Here is a 24,306-nt window from a genome sequence, read left to right as displayed (position 1 = left end):
CCCATCCCTATCCTGGTATGCAGGATGCCCTATCTCATCCTAGTATGCATGGTACCATCATCCCTATCCTGGTAAGCATGGCCCCATCCTTATCCTAGTATGCATGGTCCCATGTTGTCCTGGTATGCATGGCCCTGTAGGAGGAAGGAACGGAACAATGAAGGCAAGTGTCTCTGGGCCGTAACCATTGGGTATGCCACTGGTGTGGCAGGGGGACGGAGAACCTGACCGGGACAGACCTGTGACCTCTGTTTCAAAGGTCGAGTCTGATATAAAAAGTGGGGTGCGCCGGAACCTGGGGCTTCTGGCGGGAAGACAGGAGGTGCAGCAGAGGAAGATTTGCTCCCTCCCTGCGGGTAACACTACTGACGACAGACTGCGCTTGAGTGCGCACCCCCCCACCATCCAGCAACAGCACCAGTGACTGCTTACCGCTGCCGGACACCGACCCTACGCAACCGCAGGCAGGAAGGGCTGACCGTACTCTGCAACGCTTGACAGCAAACAGTGTAGAGTGCATGGCTCCTGTCGGAGACTTTGACTTTACATCCACGGCTACGGCCTTAATACCAGAACCTTCCGCCTCATCCGCTGAAACAACAGCCACCGATACCCGGACATAGAGCAGCCCACCAAAAGGTCCCGGACTCTTCTTCACCGCTAAGAGACAGTGCCTCCGGTACATCCAGGATCGCTTCCTCAAAGTAACGCGCCATCTGCGGGGCCATCGTGGAATCTTCCAACCACCTCCCTTCGGATGACAGAGTCTGATAAGTTGAACCCTACGTTTTTTCCTTTCCCGCCGTTAGCAATTCTTTTTTTGTTGTTATCATTGTTGACAGCTGAAGTCAAGCTGTCACTGCATAATATTGAACTTCCACATATTTGTCTGCGCAATACTTCTGTGCATCTTGTATATATTAACTCCCTGCATGGAGAAAGCGTTATCTTTTTCTCTGGTTATAAAAAGACACCCGTTAACACTTGCTCTGCCCCCTGCTAGTCACTGCATCCAACGCACCTGCTAGTAACCTACAATTGGTGTAGTTGGCAGGATGCAGTCTATCAGCATGGTGGTGGCAGACCAAGGAGTTGGGGACAGCCCAAGGTCTAGCATATCATTGGTGGCCATACTGAATAATCTGCCAAAGTACACCGGTAGTAACACCATGCTGCGGAGCTGGACCAAGCGGATACGGGCCATGATGAGAATGCACCCGATGACCCCTGCTTTAGAGGCTGAGGTGGCCATTATGACCTTAGATGGGGAAGCCCGAAACTCGGTAATGTTACGGACCCCTAGGTAACACGATACCTTCGGCAAAGTTCTGCAGCTCCTAGAGGAGACTCATGGGGACCCGACTGATGTAGAGGAACTGAGGACTCACCTATTCAGCCGTATGCAGAGGGAAGGTGAAACAGTGACCCAACATATGAATGCTCTGCAAGAACTTAATACTGCCACTGTTAGAAAGAACAGTGTGGGAGTGGGCCCCATAGACGTAACTTTGCGAGACCTCTTAGTGACTGGACTGCGGGATACCCTGACGAAGCAGGCCTTGTGGGAGCGCGTACGGGTGAATCTTCGCCAGACGTTTTCCAAAATAGGGAGTGAGGCGTGCACACGGGAGCAGAAGCAGGGGTGGCAGTCCCAGTGGGGAAGGCTCAGTGCACTAAAACATCTGTGAGTGCGGTGGCCAAGCCCCAATGGGTTGAAGAGATGAGAAAAGAACTGCAGGACATAAAAGGAGAGTTGGCGGAAGTTAAGAAAAAGGCTGAAGCTGCTGTGACTCGCTCTGGGGCAGAGCCCTGCCATGATTCCAGAATGTACCAACAACAGCGACCCCTCACCTGTTATGAATATGGGGAAACAGGACAAATGTCCAAGGCGAGGAAGAAACCAACCTCGCCGCCCGTTAAACTAGAGGGCTCTGAGCCGGGGGGACTCCGCTTGGAGCCAGAACAGATACGGGGGAGTAGTGGAAGTCCCACAAATTTAGTGTCTACGTGCCCGTTGATCTGGGCAGGATTCGAGGGGCGTGCTGTGCAATGTTTGGTGGATACAGGGTCCCAAGTGACCACCATGCCTGAGGCCTATTTCCGGCAACACTTCCCTGAAGCTATGAGACCTGAATGGGGAACCGTGATAAAATTGATGGTTGCCAATCAGTTGCCAATCCCGGTTGCAGGGGTAGCTTGGATGCAGGTTTCTCTCTGTGGCAAAGACCTAGGATGGAGGGGTGTGGTGCTGACTCAAGGGGAGGAGAGCCATGAACATACAGTCACGTTAGGGATGAATGTGCTAAAAGAGTTCGGAAGTCTCCTTTTCAATGAGCCCTCCCAAAAAATCCTGAAGCAATGGAGCTCCCACACCCCCCTCAGAGGAAAATCATCCAACAGCTGGTGCGGGTAGCCCAAGCCCAGAAGTCGTGCCGAGAGGGAGAAGTGCTGGGGAAAGTGATTGCACCCTCGTCAGTGAAGCTCGTGTTACTACCCAGACAAACATTAATCTCTCTGCCTGTCCGGGGTCGCATTCCCTTGGAAGGGGTGGAGATACAGATCGAGCCTTCTTTCTCGGAGCAGTTACCCTCGGGATTCTTGTTAGCCTGCTCTTTGGCTACAGTAAAAGGCGGGGCTGTTCCCATTCGGTGTGTAAACCTAGAAGATCGAGATATCACCTTGTGGCCCCGAAGTGAAGTGGCCAAGGAAATGGGTTTGCCTAAAGACATTCTGCTCTCCCAGATACTGCAACTGGAAGCTTGTTGGGGGGACTCCTGGACAGTGACAGTGATTTCAACCATGGCTACAGAGCCGGAACCTACCCTAGAGGGGCAAGTAATCCTGGAGCAGATGCGGGCCGAGCTCTCAGAGCTCACTCCGTCTCAGGTGCAGCAAGTAAAAAACTTCTTGGGACGATATAGAGAGGTGTTTGCCCGTCATGAGGATGATTTCGGTTGTACCATGGCCATTACTCACGAAATTCCAACTGGAGACTCCGCACCCATTGGGGAACGTTACCAGCAAATTCCCCCACAACTGTATCAGGAGGTGAAGACGATGTTGGGACAGATGTTGCAAAAGGTTGTCAACCGAGAGAGTCAAAGCTCATGGGCAGCTCCAATCTTTCTGGTGAGGAAAAAGGACAGCACTCTGCATTTCTGTGTGGATTATCGGAAGCTTAATGCCTGTACCATAAGGGATTCGTATCCGCTTCCCTGCATTAAAGAGTCCCTGTCTGCTCTAGGAAGAGCAAAGTAATTCTCCACGCTCGACCTGGCCAGCGGATACTGGCAGGTGCCCATGCCAGATCAGGATCGGGCGAAGACAGCTTTCATACTACCCATGGGGTTATTTCAGTTCAATCGGATGCCCTTCGGCTTGGCCAATGCCCCCGGGACTTTCCAACGGCTGATGAAGAGATGCCTGGGCGACCTGAACTTTGAAGCCACCTTGATCTACCTGGACGACATCATTGTGTATGCGGCTTCATTTGAAGAGCATCTATGACGCAGAGAGCAGATACTCAGTCGTCTCCAGAAACACGGATTAAAAGTAAAGCCGCAGAAATGCCATCTATTTCGTACCCAGATTGAGTACTTGGGGCATGTAGTCTCAGCAGAAGGCGTGAGGCCATCACGGGAAAAGATCGCAGTCATACAGGACTGGCCTACTCCAGAAATGGTGAAGGATGTTCATGCATTCTTTGGCTTGACAGAATACTACCGTCGATTTGTGAAGAACTTTGCCCACTGAGCCCAGCCACTGCTGGATTTATTGAAAGGGGCGCTGTCCAGTGCAAAGAGTTGGAAGATCCACTGGCAAGAACCGCAAGAGAAGACTTTCAAGATCTCAAGAAGGCATTAACCAAGGCCCCTGTCTTGGCTTACGCGGATTTTACTCAACCGTTTATTCTCCACACTGACGGGAGTTTGCACGGACAGGGAGCTGTGTCTCAGGCGCAGGGCGGAAGAGAGAGGGTGATCGCATACGCTAGTCGGTCCCTTCACGATTCTGAACATAATCCTGACAACTACAGCTCCTTTAAGTTGGAGCTGCTCGCGTTGGTGTGGGCTATGATGGAGAGGTTTGCGGAATATTTGTCTAAGTCATAGTACGCATGGACTTCAACCCGTTGGCACATCTAGAAAATGCCAAATTATGGGCATGAGAACAGTGATGGGTGGCCAGAATGGCCAATTTAGGTATAAAATCGCCTACAAGAGAGGAGTGGAGAACAGCCATGCCGACTTTCTTTCCAGGATCCGCCATGCTGCCCTCGGACTGAGCAGAGATGAGGAGTTGGAAAATGAAGAGATTCCATGTTTCATGGAGCCCGCCAAGACTGTAGTGGCGACGCAGGAACAGCTGTGAGCAAAGACAACGGAAGGCATTTTGGGTCAATCTAGGGATGAATGGGTTCAGTTACAGCAGAAAAATACGGAGCTCACCCTACTACGACGGTGTGTAAATCAAGGAAGATTTCCCAGTACGGCCCAGAGGGGCGCTCTGTCCCCCGGAACCCTCTGGATCCTTCGCCAGTGGGAGTGCCCACAGATGAAGAATGGGCTATTTGTCATGATCTGCTGTTTGTGTGATCAGGTAGTTCAGAGGTTAATCTGGACAGCCTCACTCAGACTCTGGGAGGCTTTTTATAGCCTCATTGTGGGCTCACTCCTTGTCGCTTATACTCAGACCCTTGGCTGAGTGTGTGACCCTAGTGTGCTTTGTGACTGTGATACTTTGTGCTTGCTTGGTTTTGATCCGGTTCTGTCCCTGTTACGAGTTCTGCCTGTTCCTTTTGTACTGCTCTGATATTCCCGTGTATGACTCTTTTGCTTTGGACCTGACTATTTTCTGACTCCCCCCTTGTACTGCGTTGCCATCTCTGTGCATGATTCATTGCTTACGTTTTGACTATTCTCTGCTTGTCCCCCTGGTACCACGCCGCCCCCTCTGTGAATGACCCTCCGTTTGTCTGATCTGAGTTTCCCTAGCCTGTACTCCAGGATTCCTGTTATAGAACTCTATTGCCATCTCCAGCAGCAGGACGCTAAGCCACGCCCCCTGTGGTCACATGATCGTAGGTCCTGGTGCTGCTAAACTACTTTCAGTGTCGCAGGTCCTGGTGTCAGAATTTTCCCTGCAGTATTGGACCCCGGGTCCCCCCGTAGTCTGGGTGAGTTATCCTGTTCAGCCGCAGCAGTCCGCCGGCGCTGACAGGATCCTGATACTATTATATCGGAAGATACAGCTCCAGACGGAGCTGGCTGCCACATGGCAAGCAGTAACACCTGAAACCCTACTTCCTGAAATTGCCCGTGAAGCACATGAAGGAGGAACACATTTTGGCCCGGAGAAAACTTTCCGGTGGTTACAATGATTCATCTACCACCCTCGACTGCAGACAGAGGTTAAGAAGGCCTGCAGGAAATGCCGGCAGTGTGAACTGGCGAAGCCGCCTGAGCAAAGGGCTCCCGTCCAAACCATAGCGACATCTGCCCCCTGGAACTCCTGATGATAGATTATCACACCATTGGCCCAGTTCACCAGGGTGACCACTTCACACAGTTTGCCGTGGTGACTCCCACTCGTGACCAAACCGCAGAGTCCGGCGCTTACTCCATCTGTAAGAATTTTATTCAGATCTACGGCTGTCACAAACGGATTCATTCGGATCGAGGTGTCTGCTTCTTGGGGAAGGTAATGGAGCAGTTGCATCACCTGTATGGCATCGACATGTCTCAGACCACTCCGTACCACCCGCAGCTTGTGAGAGATTCAATCGGACTCTGATTCAAATGCTTCGAACCCTAGAGGAAGACCGAAAAGCCTGTTGGCCTGAATATGTCTCCGAACTGGTTTGGGTGTACAATAATTGTGTACATCGAGTTACTGGCTACACCCTGCTGTTCAGTCGTGAAGGAAAAGAGATCAGCGAGCTGGAACTGGATCCTGAAGAAAAATATCCAGCCCAGGAGAGGGGGTCTCTTCTTGGTCCTAGATCACCGGCATTGTTTACAGACACTGCATCGGCTGGTGCAAACAAGAGCTAGAACACTCAGTCAGGCCCCTTGCCAGGCAGCTGAGCTTCAAGTAGGAGATCGAGTACTGGTGAGAGAGAAACGTCCTCAAAACAAACTGGAACACCGTTGGGAGAAGGAACCTTATCGGAAGTGACGAGTCAGTTCTGAGGGAACTGTTTACGAAATCCAGAGACCCTGTTTACGAAGTCTAGAGACCCAATTTGACCAGAGGAGATTCCCGAGGCCCTGGAGCCGACTCCAGCAGTTCTAGAAGAAAAAGAGGAAGAGAACGTCCTCACACCAAGCGACGGCCCTCCAGAAGAGTACATCTCTGGATCCCCCATCATACAGCCAGATTCCACCTCTCCAGAGAGCTCCACTACTCTTCCCAGCTTACGACGCTCCGAATGGTCAACAGCTGGCAAACCCCCCCGAACGTTATGAGCAAGACCAATTCGTATGGCAGAAGCGAATCCAGAGAAGGTAAAAGTTTTCTAACGCTCTCCGCAAATCTTCACCCGTAGAATGGCGAGCAAAAAGAGTGGGGGGATGTAGGAGGAAGGACCGGAACAATAAAGGCAACAGTGTCTCTGGGCCGGTACCATTGGGATTGCCACTAGTGTTGAAGGGGGACAGAGAACCTGAGCGGGACAGACCTGTGACCTTTGCTGCAAAGGGCGGGTCTGATATAAAAAGGGGGGTGCGCGGGAACCTGGGGTCTCTAGCCGGAAGACAGGAGGTGCAGGGAAGGTTTGCTCCCTACCTGTGGGTAACACTACTGACGGCAGACTGCGCTTGAGTGCGCACCCCCAACATCCATCAACAGCACCAGTGACCGCTTACTGCTGCGGGACGTTGACCCTACGCGACCACAGGCAGGAAGCGCTGAACGTACTGTGCAACGCTTGACAGCTGACAGTGCACGGCTCCTGTCGGAGACTTTGACTTTACAGCCGCGGCTGCTGCCTTGATACCGGAACTCTCCGCCTCATCCGTTGAAACAACAGCCACCGGTACCCGGACCTACAGCAGCCCACCAAAAAGTCCCAGACTCTTCTTCACCGCTAAAAGACAGTGCCTCCGGTACATCCAGGACCGCTTCCTCAATGTGACGCGCTGTCTGCGGCGCCATCGTGGGATCTTCCAACCACCTCCTTCCAGATGAGTCTGATAAGTTGAACCCTACGTATTTGTCCACGCAATACTTCTGTGCATCTTGTATATATTAACTCCCTGCGTGGAGAAAGCCTTGTTATCTTTTTCTTTGGTTATATAAAGACACCCGTTAACACTTGCTCTGCCTCCTGCTCGTCACTGCATCCAACGCACCTGCTGGTAACCTACAGCCCCATCTCGTCCTGGTATGCAGGGCCCCATACTTATAAGTGGCCCCCACCCCCATTCCTATCCTGGTATGCATGGCCCCATCAGAAAACATTAAAAAAACAAACCATTACACTTACCTACCCCGCGCTCCCTCGCAGCGTCCTGCTCCAGTGCCAGCAAATGCTTTATGCTTGTAAGCAGCGCTGAGAACAGTGAGTATTCATGAATATTTCTCTTAAGTAGCGGCACACGTGACCGCCAGTAGCAGCAGGAAGCTGGCGGCTGACACTGAAGAACAATGAATACTCACTTCCCTTTGAGTGCACAGTCCTGGCATCTGTGCTCTGCTTATGAGCAGCGCGTGACGTCCCTGCCATGCGCTGATTACAAGCATATAGCAGTTGCTGGCACCGGAGCAGGATGCTGCGAGGGAGCGCGGGGTAGGTAAGTGTAATGATTTGTTTTTTTAATGTTTTCTGATGGGGCCATGCATACCAGGATGGGGATGGGGGTGTGGGCCAATTATAAGGATGGGGCCTTGCATACCAAGACCGGGGTTGGGGGGTAATCAGATCAAGATACTATTATTAAAGAGCAATTAATATTCATTGCCCTTAAAGCCCATTGGCGTGGAATGCAGTGAATATTCATTTCTCTTTAGCAGCGGGAACAGGAGTTAGCCACAGCCACCTGCTCTAGCTTCCTGTGATCCGCTGCTCCGCCGATACCGTTCCCCCGCCTCGCCACCACAGCCAGAGCCGGTACATCCGGATAATAAGACACACCTCCCATTTTCTTCAAGCATCTTATAGTCCGAAAATTACGGTAGTTTAATTGAAACGTGAGGATAAAGGGAAATTAGTTATTATACAGAAATTCACACTTGGCCTCACTGCAAATTTAATGTTGTCGCTGATAAAAGCAAAGTTTGACTAGAAAGACTGGACCTGGTCTTGAAGGGACCATGAGACATTCAGCAGCACAGAAGGGAGAGAAGATTCATCCGATAAGATCTCAGGGATCTAGGAAGCCAACAGCATCATTACCCTCCGCTTTCTCTTATGGGCCATCATGATATTTTTCTTCAAGTGATTTTGTATCTTGTCAGCACATTCTACGTACGCTGTCATTTGACTTCCAGGGAGTAGGTGGATCTACCAGGTTGTAAGTTCTATAGAAAAGGGCTTTCAATACCCAAAGTCATTTGAACAGTTTTGGGTGGAGGAAAATGTTGTGGTCTAGAGGCAAAATGGTGATCATGGTAATACGGCCGGACTACACCACCGATATAGTAGCCACAGCAGGTGACTGAGAGGAATCTGCGACTTCTCTGCATTCAGTGGTTACTACTCACCTGGGTAGTCATATGTAGGAATCTCCTCTTTACACCACTCATCACCCCTCACATATGTCTCTGTAGTATTAATATGAGTCAGATCTTCACCCTGAAACAAATATTGTAAGAGTCACAGACAGATGGAGAAGTCCCATCTATGATCAGCTCTAATCCTGCCATCCCCACCGTTCTTATTACACAAGTATAAAACATATAATACTGGGGGATAAAACAAGACTGAGCACAAGACCTTCACAGTCGTCTACACATCATAGGTGTCAAGGTATGCCTAGGTTACTTTAGGCAAAAACCCCGGGACCCCTGCGATGTCCCTCAGACTAGGGGAACCCTGTCTGTCCCTCTACCCAGGGTTTACACTGAAGGGGTGCCTGTCTGAGCCTCCACCCTGTCCCTGTCTCCTGTCCAGCCCTAAGCTGAACCCACCTCCCTCCACCCAGTGAGGGGACCAGACACCAGACCCCACAAATACGTATGGACAGGGGTAAAAGAAACACCACACAGTTAATACACAAGGGAATACAATAATGTGCAAGGGCAACCATATATATATATAACAGATTGGAGAAAGAACCACTGAGGGATATACTGCACCAGATATCAGACGCTCCAACACCACCACTGCTGACCGGTATTGCTAGCACTAGGCAAAAGCTATAGTCGGCGACGCCCATAGTCAGGACGAACTATTTAAAGACCAAGGGCGTGGCCCAGCCCTCAGCCAGCATGACAACCTGGTTAACCCTATCCCGACTGGAACAGAATACCCAACAGGGTATTACCGCTGTCTGCCGGACACCCTGGTGTGAAGAGTGTCCGACATGACAGTACCCCGCCTTCTACGAGGGACCTCCAGAACCTCACCATGTCGAGGACCTGGCTTGTCCGGATGGCGACGATGGAACATAGTAACCAGTCGATCAGCATGAATGTCAGAGGCCGGCACCCATGTCCTCTCCTCAGGACCATAGCCACGCCAGTGGACCAGGTACTGTAGAGTGCGACGCACAACCCTATAGTCCACCACTTTGGACACCTCAAATTCCAACGCGCCATCCACCAAGACAGGAGGTGGTGGCCCGGGGGAACCATCCACCAAACCCACGACCTTCTTTAGCAATGCTTTGTGAAATACATTATGAATCTTATACACAGCCGGCAACTCCAAACGAAATGCCACGGGGTTGATCACTGCGGAGATTCTAAATGGGCCAATGAACCTGGGACCCAACTTAAGTGACGGTATCTTGAGCTTAATGTTCCTAGTAGATAACCACACCCAATCACCCACACACAGGTCCGGACCTGGCACACGTCTGCAGTCAGCCACCCGTTTGTACCTGGAACCCACCTTCAACAAGCGCTGCTTGACTCTCCTCCAAACAGACGACAATTGAGCTCCCAACTGGTCCTCCTCAGGGACGCCAACTGAGCACCCCTGACGCAAGGTGCAAAATTGAGGATGTTGACCATACACACAAAAAAAAGGAGATTCCCCAGACGATTCCTGGCAATGGTTGTTTATTGCGAATTCTGCCAGAGGAAGAAACGCTGACCACTCTTCCTGATTGTCGGAAATAAAGCAGCGCAAGTATTGCTCCAGGTTTTGGTTCATCCACTCAGTCTGTCCATTCGACTGAGGGTGGAAAGCCGATGAATGAGATAATTTGATTCCAAGGCGAGAACAAAAAGCTCTCCAAAACTTTGCCACGAACTGCGTACCTCAATCAGACACAATGTCAGACGGGACACCATGAAGTCTGACCACCTCGCGAATTAATATCTGAGCAAGAGTCTTAGCATTGGGCAAAGACGGTAAAGCAACGAAATGTGACATTTTGGAGAACCTATCAACAATTACCAAAATGACCGAGTTCCCTGCCGAGGCGGGCAAGTCAGTAATAAAATCCATGGAAATCTCAGTCCATGGCTTACTGGGCACCCCGAGAGGCTGCAAGTTACCAGCGGGACGGGAACGAGGAGTCTTGGCCCGTGCGCACGTGGTACAGGCAGCCACATATGAGGCCACATCCTGCCGGATTTTAGGCCACCAAAAACGACGCGATACCAGTTCCAGAGTGCTCTTAACCCCTGGATGACCTGCCAGTACAGTGTCGTGATGTTCGCCCAACACTCTAGAGCGTAGATGTAGCGGCACAAAAGATGTATTAGCAGGCAACCCCGGCGGTACCACCTCCTGAGCCTCCGCAATCTCTGCCTCAATCTCTGTCGTGATGGCAGATACCACCACACCCTTTTGGAGAATAGGCACCGGCTCTTCACATAACTCTCCACCAGGAAAACACCTCGATAAAGCGTCTGCCTTAACATTCTTCGACCCAGGTCGATAGGTAACAATGAAGTTGAACCGGGTGAAGAATAATGCCCAGCGAGCCTGTCTGGAGGACAGGCGCTTAGCAGATTCTAAATAAAGCAAATTCTTATGGTCGGTTATCACAGTAATCTGATGAACAGCCCCCTCCAAGAAGTGTCGCCACTCCTCAAATGCCAATTTGATGGCCAATAGTTCCCTGTTGCCAATATCATAATTACGCTCCGCAGGCGACAGCTTCTTGGAGAAGAAGGCACACGGATGCAACTTGGCCCAAGAAGGGCCCTGAGACAGTACAGCCCCCACTCCAACCTCCGACGCATCCACCTCCACGACAAATGGTAAGGAGACATCGGGCTGCACCAGAATGGGCGCTGAGGCAAAACTATTCTTGAGGAATTCAAACGCCTGTACCACAGGCTCAGACCAGTCAGAAAAGTCGGTACCCTTCTTAGTCATGTCAGTTAGTGGTTTGGCAATCATAGAGAAGTTCTTAATAAATTTCCTATAGTAATTGGAGAAGCCAAGAAATCGCTGAAGCGCCTTAAGATTATCAGGCCGATCCCAATGTAGTACCGCCTCCACCTTTGCGGTGTCCATCTTAAAACCTGAGGCGGAGATTATATAACCCAAGAACGGTAGCTCCTGTACGAAAAACACACATTTTTCAAGCTTGACATAGAGCCTGTTCTCTCTGAGCAACTGCAGAACCTGTCTAACATGCTCTATATGTGTATCATGGTCGCGAGATGAAATGAGGATGTCGTCAAGATAAATTATAACGAACCTCCCCAACAACTGAGAGAAGACATCATTAATGAAGTGTTGAAAGACCGCCGGTGCCATAGTCAACCCAAACGGCATTACCAAACTCTCAAAGTATTGAATGCTGTCTTCCACTCATCCCCCTGACGGACTCTTATAAGATTGTACGCCCCCCTGAGGTCCAGTTTGGAGAACCACCTGGCACCAACCACTTGGTTGAATAAATCGGGTATAAGTGGCATAGGGTAAGGATCACGGACCGTAATCTGGTTGAGTTCTCTGAAATCCAGACACGGGCGTAAACCGCCATCCTTCTTTTTAACAAAGAAGCCAGCAGCCAGAGGAGAAGAGGAAGGTCTAATATGACCCTTGCTCAGGCTATCCGCAATATATTCCTTGAGAGCTAGCCTCTCGGGACCTGAGATATTAAACATTCTAGCTTTAGGTAACTTGGCCCCTGGTTTCAACCTAATAGCACAGTCATAGGGGCGATGCGGTGGTAGTTCCGAACAACCCTTCTCAGAAAATACATCCGCATAATCCAGCAACGGCTCCGGAATATTGGGGGTCAAAGCGGAAATACATGTAGCCAGGCACCTCTCCTGACACTCCCTGCTCCACTGAATTATGTCCTGGGTCTTCCAATCAATAACAGGATTATGCATTGACAACCATGGAAAGCCCAGAACCATCTGAGCCGGTAAGTTATTAAGCACCTTACAAGGTACCTGCTCTGAGTGTAATACTCCGATGTGGAGTTGTATATCCAACACACACTCTGTGATCTCCCCTTGAGACAACGGGGAAGCATTGATGGTAACCACCCGGATGGGGTTCGGCAATTTCTCCACCGGAAATCCCGCTGTATGCGCGAACCTCTCATCAATGAGATTGGCAGCTGAGCCACTATCAATAAATACTGTAATAGAGAGCATTTGCCCCCCCAAGTACCACCCTAGCAGGGAGCATACACTGGGAAACCATGACGGAGGATACACAAAGGCTCAGACAAGACTCCTCCAAACCCTCTGAGCCTATCAGTTTTCCGCCGGCGCGCCCTTCTTAGGTACCAGAAGGCAAGCGTTAATAAAATGTCCTCCTTTGCCACAAAAAAAACAGAGCCCCTGCCTTCTGTGCCAAGGACGTTTAGGCTTGTTACTCGGTGACTGTGCTATACCAGCGATCTGCATGGGTTCCACGGATTCACCCGCGGCAACCTCACCGACCACTCCCCCACCTCCCGGAGGCAACGAAACCAGCGCCCCCTGACGGAGACGTCGGTCTATGCGTACTACAAGTGCCATCGCAGCCTCCAGAGAGGCGGGAGTCTCGTACATTAGGAGAGTCTGTTTAACCCTTCCAGAAACCCCATGCAAAAATTGACTTCTAAGCGCAGGGTCATTCCACTGCGTGTCCACCGCCCAGCGCCGGAATTCCGTGCAGTAATCCTCAGCTGGTCGATCACCCTGTAGCAGTGAGCGTATCTTAGACTCTGCTAAGTTTAATCTATCCGGATCGTCATAGATCAAACCCAGAGCAGAGAAAAAAAAATCTACAGATTCAAATGCCGGTGAGTCTGAAGGGAGTGAAAAGGCCCAGGCCTGTGGGTCACCACTCAGCAAAGAAATCACCAAGCCCACGCGTTGAGCCTCATTACCTGAGGAATGTGGACGCATACGGAAATACAATTTGCATGATTCACGAAACACCGTGAACTTACCACGATCACCAGCAAATCGTTCAGGAAGGGGAAACTTGGGCTCAGCTGCCCTGGCTGCAGCCTCAGCAGGTACTGCAGGAGCTGACAGGCCTTGTTGCTGGACCGCCCCCCTGAGTTCAGTGACCTGTATGGATAGAGCCTCCAGCTGCTTGGTTAGGGAAAGTATAGGATCCATAGTAAGTAACCCCTATATTCCCTATCTATACCTTTTTTTTTTTTTTTTTCTCTCACTTTATTATTTGGGCCGACTATAATGTCAAGGTATGCCTAGGTTACTTTAGGCAAAAACCCCGGGACCCCTGCGATGTCCCTCAGACTAGGGGAACCCTGTCTGTCCCTCTACCCAGGGTTTACACTGAAGGTGTGCCTGCCTGAGCCTCCACCCTGTCCCTGTCTCCTGTCCAGCCCTAAGCTGAACCCACCTCCCTCCACCCAGTGAGGGGACCAGACACCAGACCCCACAAATACGTATGGACAGGGGTAAAAGAAACACCACACAGTTAATACACAAGGGAATACAATAATGTGCAAGGGCAACCAAATATATATATAACAGATTGGAGAAAGAACCACTGAGGGATATACTGCACCAGATATCAGACGCTCCAACACCACCACTGCTGACCGGTATTGCTAGCACTAGGCAAAAGCTATAGTCGGCGACGCCCATAGTCAGGACGAACTATTTAAAGACCAAGGGCGTGGCCCAGCCCTCAGCCAGCATGACAACCTGATTAACCCTATCCCGACTGGAACAGAATACCCAACAGGGTATTACCGCTGTCTGCCGGACACCCTGGTGTGAACAGTGTCCGACATGACAATAGGGGAGATCTCCTGACACCTTCTCTCCATCTACCTGATGATCCTGAGGAGCTCTGGGATCTTCTTGTTTACAGTCCTGTGGAAGAAGAGGACGGGGACATCTCTCTGGTGTTGTCCTCTTACTGGATAGATCTGGAGGAAACACATACAGGGACTGAATTCATTCTCTACATACAGATAATTATAGGCCGTGTGTATTTAGTCCTGTCTATTACCTGGAGATGTGAGGAGCTGGGGAACCTCCATTATGACGTTCTTGTACAGATCTCTGTGTCCTTCTAAATACTCCCACTCCTCCATGGAGAAATAGACAGCGACATCCTGACACCTTATAGGAACCTGACACATACAATGATACCGTCATCCCCCGATCCCTTCATAGTGTTACTGTATAATGTCCCAGCATTCCCAGCAGTGTCACCTCTCCAGTCAGCAGCTCAATCATCTTGTAGATGAGGTCTAGGATCTTCTGGTCATTGATGTCCTCAGGGATCAGGGGGTGAGGTGGAGGCCCCGTGATTGGGCTCAGGGGTCTTCCACATCCTTCAGACACAGGGTCCTGACAGCGATCACTAGAGGTCTTCTTCACCACTGTGTAATCCTGGTAAGGGAGGGACACATTAATAAATCTCACTACAGACATTTCCAGAGTCCTCACCTCTCCAGTTCTGTCCATCTGTTATTCCCATAGATAACAATGATATAATGTGACGTCATCAGAATCTCTCACCTCTCCAGTGAGACGGAAGAGGATCTCTAGGGTGAGGTGCAACATCCTCTCCGCCATCTTGTCTCTGTCCATATCCTCCATAGGAGGAGATTTATTATCTTACAGGGTTTAGTTTTCTTCCCTGACATCTACTAATAAAACCTATATATTTAGGCCACAGACAACAAGCAGTTTCCTCCTCGGAGTCGGCAGCTGAACACGTTCCTCACAGACTCATCTTCCATAACGCTAATTCTCGTCTCATTACCGACACTGGAATCGGCATTAGCAATACTGCAGGAGATATTCATTACACGCGACATGAGAAATAACTCCTTCATGATGAGGACGACATCTTCATCTCCTACTGCGGCTCTAGAGACAGATTTGGCCAGAGTCAGTCACTGCCTCCATCCCCACCGGCCGTCTATATGAAGGTTTCCCGTCTTCCCCGCACTGGAATCTTCTATCACGTTAGATCTCAGCTCTGAGTCACACACAGAAGTTTGAGGCTTTTAGAAAAGATTTTTTGTTTCTACAAACACAACGGACAGAAATGATCTGATCCCAAAGTCTCCATGTACAGTGATTTATGGGGTTTATTTCTGGCCTTAGACTTTCCCATATTACAAGATGGATGTGAAGACTTTTCTGCCCAATGATGATATAAGTATTCTCGGAGTGACGCCTTTATAACCAGATAATAGTATGTTTGCAGCTTGCAGAGCACAGCGGCTCCTTCTTCAGGCAGCTGGAACAATCCAGTCTCTCTCTCAGCACTGACAGCTTCTATGGCTGCTCTGAAGATAAAACTATTTTTTGTGGTAAAATGTAATTATTTTTTCCTCATCGCCCAATGGTATAAAATTCTGGGAGAAAGATGAGTAATTGAGAGGTGGGGGGTGTAACATGGCGCCTCTTATTGGGGGCTCTGATAATGTGACCCCCTAACACCATAAGAGCAGACTCTGCCCGGTCAGACGGCGCTCCTTCCCTCCTGAGGAGTGTCCGGCGCCTTATGGGGTATCGGCGCTCAGGGGAAATTGTGGAACAAGTGGTTTCTGTTTTCTCCTCTTCTCCCGTGTGATAATTACAGACTTGGGGACGGAGCGACATTTTAGTGGGAACATTTCATTCCTCCGCTCAATGTTACACAATTCTGTGACCCCCTGAGGGTTAATAATCCTCCCTGCCCCCTAGAGGAGCCCCCAGAGGTGGAGGGGGTAACATGGGGCCACTTGTGGGGTCTCTGCTGTTCTGTTGTCAGCGCTCTTCACACGTCACACGGCGTCCGCCGTCTATCCCAGCCACAATGGCGCCCCTTCCCTCCCGAGCCTGTGGGGTATCGGCACTCAGGAGACACGGTGCACTGTGCGGCCTCAGCGCTCCTGTCACCTTTAGGACAATGATACATTGGGGGGAAAGTCACATTTCTGTGAGGAAAACAGTAAAATTGTCATTTCTTCCTTCCACATTGCTGAAATTCCTGTCACACTGTCCGAAATCAGAGATTGTCCTGTCAGAAAGGAGACGACAGGGGGCGAAAGGGTTAACAGGACTCACAGGAGGAACCGACCAAGAAAGCAGAAGGTCCAGGAGCGTCCGCCACATATATGACTGCTCTGTGCACAGGACCTGTGATGAGGTCACTGGAGGGGAGGAGTCAGGGGTCACATGATCAGGGGCCTCAGTGTGTGCAGGACTCTGCTGTGCTGGTTGTCATGGTGCTGGATGAGGGGAAGTTTCTGTGTGGGGTCAGGAGGGGTTTACAGGGTGGATGTAGCAGAGCCGTGTGTGTACGAGGTGTACGGAGCGGAGCCTCGTGTGTACGAGGTGTACGGAGCGGAGCCGCGTGTGTACGAGGTGTACGGAGCGGAGCCGTGTGTGTACGAGGTGTACGGAGCGGAGCCGTGTGTGTACGAGGTGTACGGAGCGGAGCCGTGTGTGTACGAGGTGTACGGAGCGGAGCCGTGTGTATGAGGTGTACGGAGCGGAGCCGTGTGTGTACGAGGTGTACGGAGCGGAGCCTCGTGTGTACGAGGTGTACGGAGCGGAGCCGCGTGTGTACGAGGTGTACGGAGCGGAGCCGCGTGTGTACGAGGTGTACGGAGCGGAGCCGTGTGTGTACGAGGTGTACGGAGCGGAGCCGTGTGTATGAGGTGTACGGAGCGGAGCCGCGTGTGTACGAGGTGTACGGAGCGGAGCCGCGTGTGTACGAGGTGTACGGAGCGGAGCCGCGTGTGTACGAGGTGTACGGAGCGGAGCCGCGTGTGTACGAGGTGTACGGAGCGGAGCCGCGTGTGTACGAGGTGTACGGAGCGGAGCCGTGTGTATGAGGTGTACGGAGCGGAGCCTCGTGTGTACGAGGTGTACGGAGCGGAGCCTCGTGTGTACGAGGTGTACGGAGCGGAGCCGCGTGTGTACGAGGTGTACGGAGCGGAGCCGCGTGTGTACGAGGTGTACGGAGCGGAGCCGCGTGTGTACGAGGTGTACGGAGCGGAGCCGCGTGTGTACGAGGTGTACGGAGCGGAGCCCTGTGTGTACGAGGTGTACGGAGCGGAGCCGTGTGTGTACGAGGTGTACGGAGCGGAGCCGCGTGTGTACGAGGTGTACGGAGCGGAGCCGCGTGTGTACGAGGTGTACGGAGCGGAGCCGCGTGTGTACGAGGTGTACGGAGCGGAGCCGCGTGTGTACGAGGTGTACGGAGCGGAGCCGCGTGTGTACGAGGTGAGCGGAGCCGCGTGTGTACGAGGTGTACGGAGCGGAGCCGCGTGTGTACGAGGTGTACGGAGCGGAGCCGCGTGTGTACGAGGTGTACGGAGCGGAGCCGCGTGTGTACGGGGTGTACGGAGCTGAGCCGCGTGTGTACGGGGTGTACGGAGCTGAGCCGCGTGTGTACGAGGTGTACGGAGCGGAGCCGCGTGTGTACGAGGTGTACGGAGCGGAGCCGTGTGTGTACGAGGTGTAAGGAGCAGAGCCGTGTGTGTACGAGGTGTACGGAGCAGAGCCGTGTGTATACATGGTGTACGGAGCGGAGCCCTTTGTGTACGAGGTGTACGGAGCGGAGCCGTGTGTGTACGAGGTGTAAGGAGCAGAGCCGTGTGTGTACGAGGTGTAAGGAGCAGAGCCGTGTGTGTACGAGGTGTACGGAGCAGAGCCGCGTGTGTACGAGGTGTAAGGAGCAGAGCCGTGTGTGTACGAGGTGTACGGAGCAGAGCCGTGTGTATACAGGGTGTACGGAGTGGAGCCCTGTGTGTACGAGGTGTACGGAGCGGAGCCGTGTGTGTACGAGGTGTACGGAGCGGAGCCGTGTGTGTACAAGGTGTACGGAGCGGAGCCGTGTGTGTACGAGGTGTAAGGAGCAGAGCCGTGTGTGTACGAGGTGTACGGAGCAGAGCCGTGTGTATACATGGTGTACGGAGCGGAGCCCTGTGTGTACGAGGTGTACGGAGCGGAGCCGTGTGTGTACGAGGTGTAAGGAGCAGAGCCGTGTGTGTACGAGGTGTACGGAGAGGAGCCGTGTGTGTACGGGGTGTATGCAGCGGAGCCGTGTGTGTATGAGCTGTACGGAGCGGAGCCCTGTATGTACGAGGTGTACGGAACGGAGCCCTGTGTGTACGAGGTGTACGGAGCGGAGCTGTGTGTGTACGAGGTGTACGGAGCGGAGCACTGTGTGTACGAGGTGTGCGGACCGGAGCCGTGTGTACGAGGTGTACAGAGCAGAGCCGTGTGTGTACGTGGTGTACGGAGCGAAGCTGTGTGTGTAGGTAAGCGTGGCCGATGGTGCAGTGGGTCCACATCCACCTGTGTTACACCAAGTAACTGTGCACACCTCACAACTTTTGAAGCACAGAAAGAGGCACAGAGCATGCGACGCGCATAGCAGCAAACTTTGGCCTCACCCTAATCCATGGCCATTTAGCACTGCTTTCTCCCCCGGCAGGAGGGGTTGTCAGAGGGGCGCTGGTAGTGAGGGAAATTCAGCAGACGCCTGAGACTGCAGGGTGTAGACCCAAATCCGGGACTGTCCGCTGTATCCGGGACAGTTGGGACTAGAGATGAGCAGATGGATTCATAGGTCTCTGGTCCAGCGTGCGTGGGACCTGGGGATTATTTTTTGTGCCGTCATTCACAGTCGGAGCCTCCAGAACGTTCTCCTCTTTATGTAGCGTCACTATACGACATCCAGCTTATTTGTGTCTGTAAGGCCGTGTTCACACACTGCAGAAATACGGTGTTTTTTGTTTTCTGCAGGATCCGCACCATCTACAATAACGATCTTCTCCCCCTTATTTGATGCGTTCTTGGTGCAGATGTGAAGCCGCGGTTTTAATGCGCTTTTTAGAGGACAGAAAAGCTTTGATTCTGCACTTAATAAAGTTTCTGCAGTTTTTTACCCGCGATTTTATTAGAGAGAAAAGCCCCAAATCCGCACAGATCAGCCGCCTCCTCGGGCGCACAGCGGGCGCCTTTTATGGTAAAGTAGTTTTTATTAAGGATTTATTTACATAAATGAGGTAAAGAAAAAGGGGAGAGACAGATTATAAATACCCAGTAATACAGACGAGAACAAAACAACAGCAATAAAGAGAAATGTAAAGTCATGAAAGATAGAGGCAGAATAAAGGGGAGAAAGGGTTAAGGAGGAGAACGGGGAAGGAAAAATAGGATTTTTAACCCCTTCGAGACCTTACCCTTTTTCATTTTTGCATTTCTGTTTTTCGCCCCCCCTTCTTCCCACAGCCATAACTTTTTTATGTTTCCGTCAGTATGGCCATGTTAGGCTAGTTTCACACTTGCTTTTTTTTGCAGCGCGTTTTTCCCGCAAAAAAACGCATTAAAAAAACGCATACAAATGCATACAAACGCTGCGTTTTTTTCAAGCATTTTTATGCGCATGCAGGAAAAAAACGCAGCGTTTTTGCGCGTTTGTATGCGTTTTTTGTGCGTTAGCGTTTTTTTACAGATTTTGGAAAAACCCCACAAAAATGAAAAAACAACCATTCAACAACACACAAGACCAATGGGACTTCATTGTGGGTGTGGTATGTTAATATATAGACCCTGTCTACAGTATTCTTCACATTTGCTTGATTCTTCTCGTGACCATGGATCTGCGCTGGAAGAGTTTTCACTTCAACTTGGATTTGGACATCGCGATGGCTCAGGCGTATGCAGTTGCTTGCCATGAACAAAGGAAGAGAGAGAGGCAGCGAAGACGGCGGCGTATGTGGATACATCCGATTGTTGAACTCCGGGAGAGCCGTGGGGCATACCACACCCTCTACAGCGAGCTACAGGCAAACCCGGAGAAATTTACAGATTATATCAGGATGTCCCACGAAAGTTTCATGGATTTGCTTGCTCGTGTCCAACAATCCATCCGGAGACAGGACACACAGCTCCGTCGTGCGATTCCTCCTGAGGAACGGCTACTGGTGACATTACGGTATGTTTTAAAAACCAAGGGGTGCGGTCTGATGGGTTTTTTTTAAATTTAGTATTCAAAACCTTGGGTAATTAGTTTTCGTGAATGTACTAATATTTTATTTTATAGTTTTTTAAAATAATATTCATAAATATTAATTTTACTTCTTTGTCTGTTCACAGATTCCTGGCGACTGGAGAAACCCTATCTTCACTACACTTCCAGTACCGTATTGGAATCTCTACCTTGTCTGGAATTGTTGCTGACACCTGCCGGGCTCTCTGGAATGTTCTTTGCCCAGAATTTATGCCCCTGCCCACCGCTGAAAAGTGGATGGAAATTGCTGACAAATTCTGGACAGTATGCAATTTTCCCAACTGTTTGGGAGCTGTTGATTGGAAACACATACGGATCATCAAACCCCAAAGAACGGGATCTGAGTACTATAATTACAAAAAGTACTTTTCAATAGTACTCATTGCGATTGCGGATGCCGGATGTATGTTTGTAGCAGTGGACATTGGAGCATTTGGCCGTGGTAATGACTCACAGGCTTTTAAAAACTCAGACATGGGCCGGAGGTTGTATGGCAACCAATTTAATTTCCCTATGCCACGGCCTCTTCCTCACACCGAAGCTCCGCCACTGCCCTTTGTAATGGTTGGCGATGAGGCTTTTCAAATGTGCGGAAACTTACTGAAACCCTACTCCAGCCGGGACTTGGACCACACCAAAAAAATATTTAATTACAGGCTGACCAGGGCCAGAAGAACTGTCGAGTGTGCTTTTGGGATTCTTGTTTCCAGATGGCGAATTCTGGGCACGGCCATTAATCTTAAACTTGAAACAGTCGATGAGGTGGTGAAGGCCTGTGTGGTTCTACATAACTTTGTGATGGCTAAAGAGCACCCGACCTTTGAACTGGACGATGATGCTCCTAACCCATTGCCTGAATTCACTCAGCACACTCTCAGGTCATCCGTTGAAGTTGGCCAAATGAGGGACCAATTTGCGGCCTACTTTATTTCTGATGTAGGACGGGTGCACTGGCAAGATGAAATGGTGTAATGTTTTTGTTTGTTTATGGTAATAAAAATCCTTATTTGATACCATTACTGAGTGCACTATATTTTTTAAACTCCAATTAAATAAAAAACTTCCCATGTATAACTGAATTTTTTTATGTTCACACACCTGGGCAGGTAAATACACATATGAGTTAAAATGCAGCATTGCTAGTCTGCGTGAAATATATTGGAACGAGAAAAGCTGCAGGCCATGAATCAGGAAACCATTTTTTTTCAAGAGAAAATTGTGCAACTAGTTTAAAACAAAGTATGTGATTTTCTCAAAACACAACCCTCAAAACCCAACCCCAATGAAAGTCCATGGGGAATACAAGTCAGCATTGAGTGGATGAATGTAATCTGCTCCATTACAAGTTATTACACTAGGCCTTGGAATGACTATACTAGGCCGTGGTATTTCAAATATGAGTATAGTAGGCCTTGGGCCTACTAGTATAGTCATATGTGAAATACCACGGCCTAGTATAGTCATAACAAGGCCTACTCGATTTTTGCCAACTAGGATCTTGTTTCACGAAAAACAAACGGGTGAAACTTGACAAGTTTCAACAGTTTGTTTTTCATGAAACCAGATTCTAGTTGGTAAAACTAGAGTTATTACACTAGGCCTTGGAATGACTATACTAGGCCGTGGTATTTCAAATATGAGTATAGTAGGCCTTGGGCCTACTAGTATAGTCATATGTGAAATACCACGGCCTAGTATAGTCATAACAAGGCCTACTCGATTTTTGCCAACTAGGATCTTGTTTCACGAAAAACAAACGGGTGAAACTTGACAAGTTTCAACAGTTTGTTTTTCATGAAACCAGATTCTAGTTGGTAAAACTAGAGTTATTACACTAGGCCTTGGAATGACTATACTAGGCCGTGGTATTTCAAATATGAGTATAGTAGGCCTTGGGCCTACTAGTATAGTCATATGTGAAATACCACGGCCTAGTATAGTCATAACAAGGCCTACTCGATTTTTGCCAACTAGGATCTTGTTTCACGAAAAACAAACGGGTGAAACTTGACAAGTTTCAACAGTTTGTTTTTCATGAAACCAGATTCTAGTTGGTAAAACTAGAGTTATTACACTAGGCCTTGGAATGACTATACTAGGCCGTGGTATTTCAAATATGAGTATAGTAGGCCTTGGGGCTAGTAGTATAGTAATATGTGAAATACCACGGCCTAGTATAGTCATACCAAGGCCTACTGTAATAACTCGATTTTTAACAACTAGCATCTTGTTTCACAAAAAACAAACTGGTGAAACTAGAAAGAAACTTATTTTTAAGACAAGTTTCAACAGTTTGTTTTTCATGAAACCAGATCCAAGTTGGTAAAACTCGAGTTATTACACTAGGCCTTGGTATGACTATACTAGTCCGTGTTATTTCACATATGACTATACTAGGCCTTGGGTTGGTTTTTAACATGTATTTACCCATCAGTGTGTGTTAGCGGCGCAAACAACATTAATGAAACTTAGTAATGGTGAACCACAAATGTAAATTTATTTTTTATCACAAAAATAAACCAAAAAATTATTTTTTCCGGCGTTTGGGGGCAGATGGTTTCAATTTGGGGGTGTGCAGGGAATATGCAACACTTGCAGTTGAAGACGGTGTTTGAGGGGAAGGGGCAACAAAACTTGTGGGGGAAGGTAGTCCAGTTAAGGGAATTAAACTAGGAACACTTGGAGGAGAGGAAATCTGTTCAGGTACATTAGTTGTAATGGCATGTCGCCGTAGGCTTGTGTGCCTGGACCGACTTTGGCCCAATGCCCGCCTTGATAGATTTCGCCTTGAACTAGGGGCAAATATGGAATGTAGGTCCCCCGTCTGCTGGTATGGCTGCTGCTGCTGAGGTGGCGGCTGCTGCTGCTGAGGTGGCGGCTGCTGCTGAGGTGGCGGCTGCTGCTGAGGTGGCTGCTGCTGCTGAGGTGGTTGCTGCTGCTGAGGTGGTTGCTGCTGCTGCTGAGGTGGCTGCTGCTGCTGCTGAGGTGGCTGCTGCTGCTGCTGAGGTGGCTGCTGCTGAGGTGGCTGCTGCTGCTGAGGTGGCTGCTGCTGCTGCTCTTCGTTGTCAGTGCTCGTCCTTGCAGGAGGACTGGTGGCGGCAGTGATGGTCCAGGTTTGCAGAGTGGTGGTGGCAGGGCTACTACATGTTGTTGTAGCGGCAGGGCTGTTCCATGTTTGCCTAGTGGTGGCTGAGCTCCACGCATGCATGGGAGTGGCGGTGGTGCTCCAGACAGGAGCAGCGCTTGCCATGGTGGTGTCGGTGAAGTGACCAGCTGCACTCAGACTTGTGGTGGTGTAACGGTGGGTGTCCTGGCTTTGAATAGAGGTGTCCGTGCAGTGGTATGCAGCACAAGTCGGTAGTGAGGTGAAGCGAGTCAATGGTGGCACAGGTGGAAAGGACACCACTGACTGCTGACCGTACCGATTATGCTGCATAGCCTGCAAGAAAGCATTGTTGCAGGCCTGCAGCACATTCAGCTGTTGATCAGGACTAAGGTGTTCCGCCATGCCCTTTTCAATCTTACTAAAAAAATGGTGTGCTGGTCTGTTGAGGTCGGCCTCCAGACGGTCAAGGCGCTGTTCTACAGAATTGAAGCGGTGTTCAAAGTGGTTAAAACCATGTTCCATGAGTGCAAAACCGCTTTCAACTCTGTCGGACAGTGACTTGAGGCTGGAATTAAATGTCTCGCTCAAATGCATAAACCCGGGCAAGACATTCCTGTCCAAG

General features: G+C 50.1%; 1 pseudogene; it reads right to left on the bottom strand.

Moving 5' to 3' along the window:
* Window positions 1–24,306, bottom strand: part of LOC141056819 (uncharacterized) — a 49,792-nt pseudogene that overhangs the window by 6,411 nt on the left and 19,075 nt on the right.

The sequence above is a fragment of the Dendrobates tinctorius genome, unplaced genomic scaffold (genome assembly GCF_039654945.1).
Source record: "Dendrobates tinctorius isolate UK_male_01 unplaced genomic scaffold, ASM3965494v1 ptg000200l, whole genome shotgun sequence".
NCBI lineage: Eukaryota > Metazoa > Chordata > Amphibia > Anura > Dendrobatidae > Dendrobates > Dendrobates tinctorius.
The sequence above is the reverse complement of the archived record's forward strand: the minus strand, read 5'-3'. Positions and strand labels throughout refer to the sequence as shown.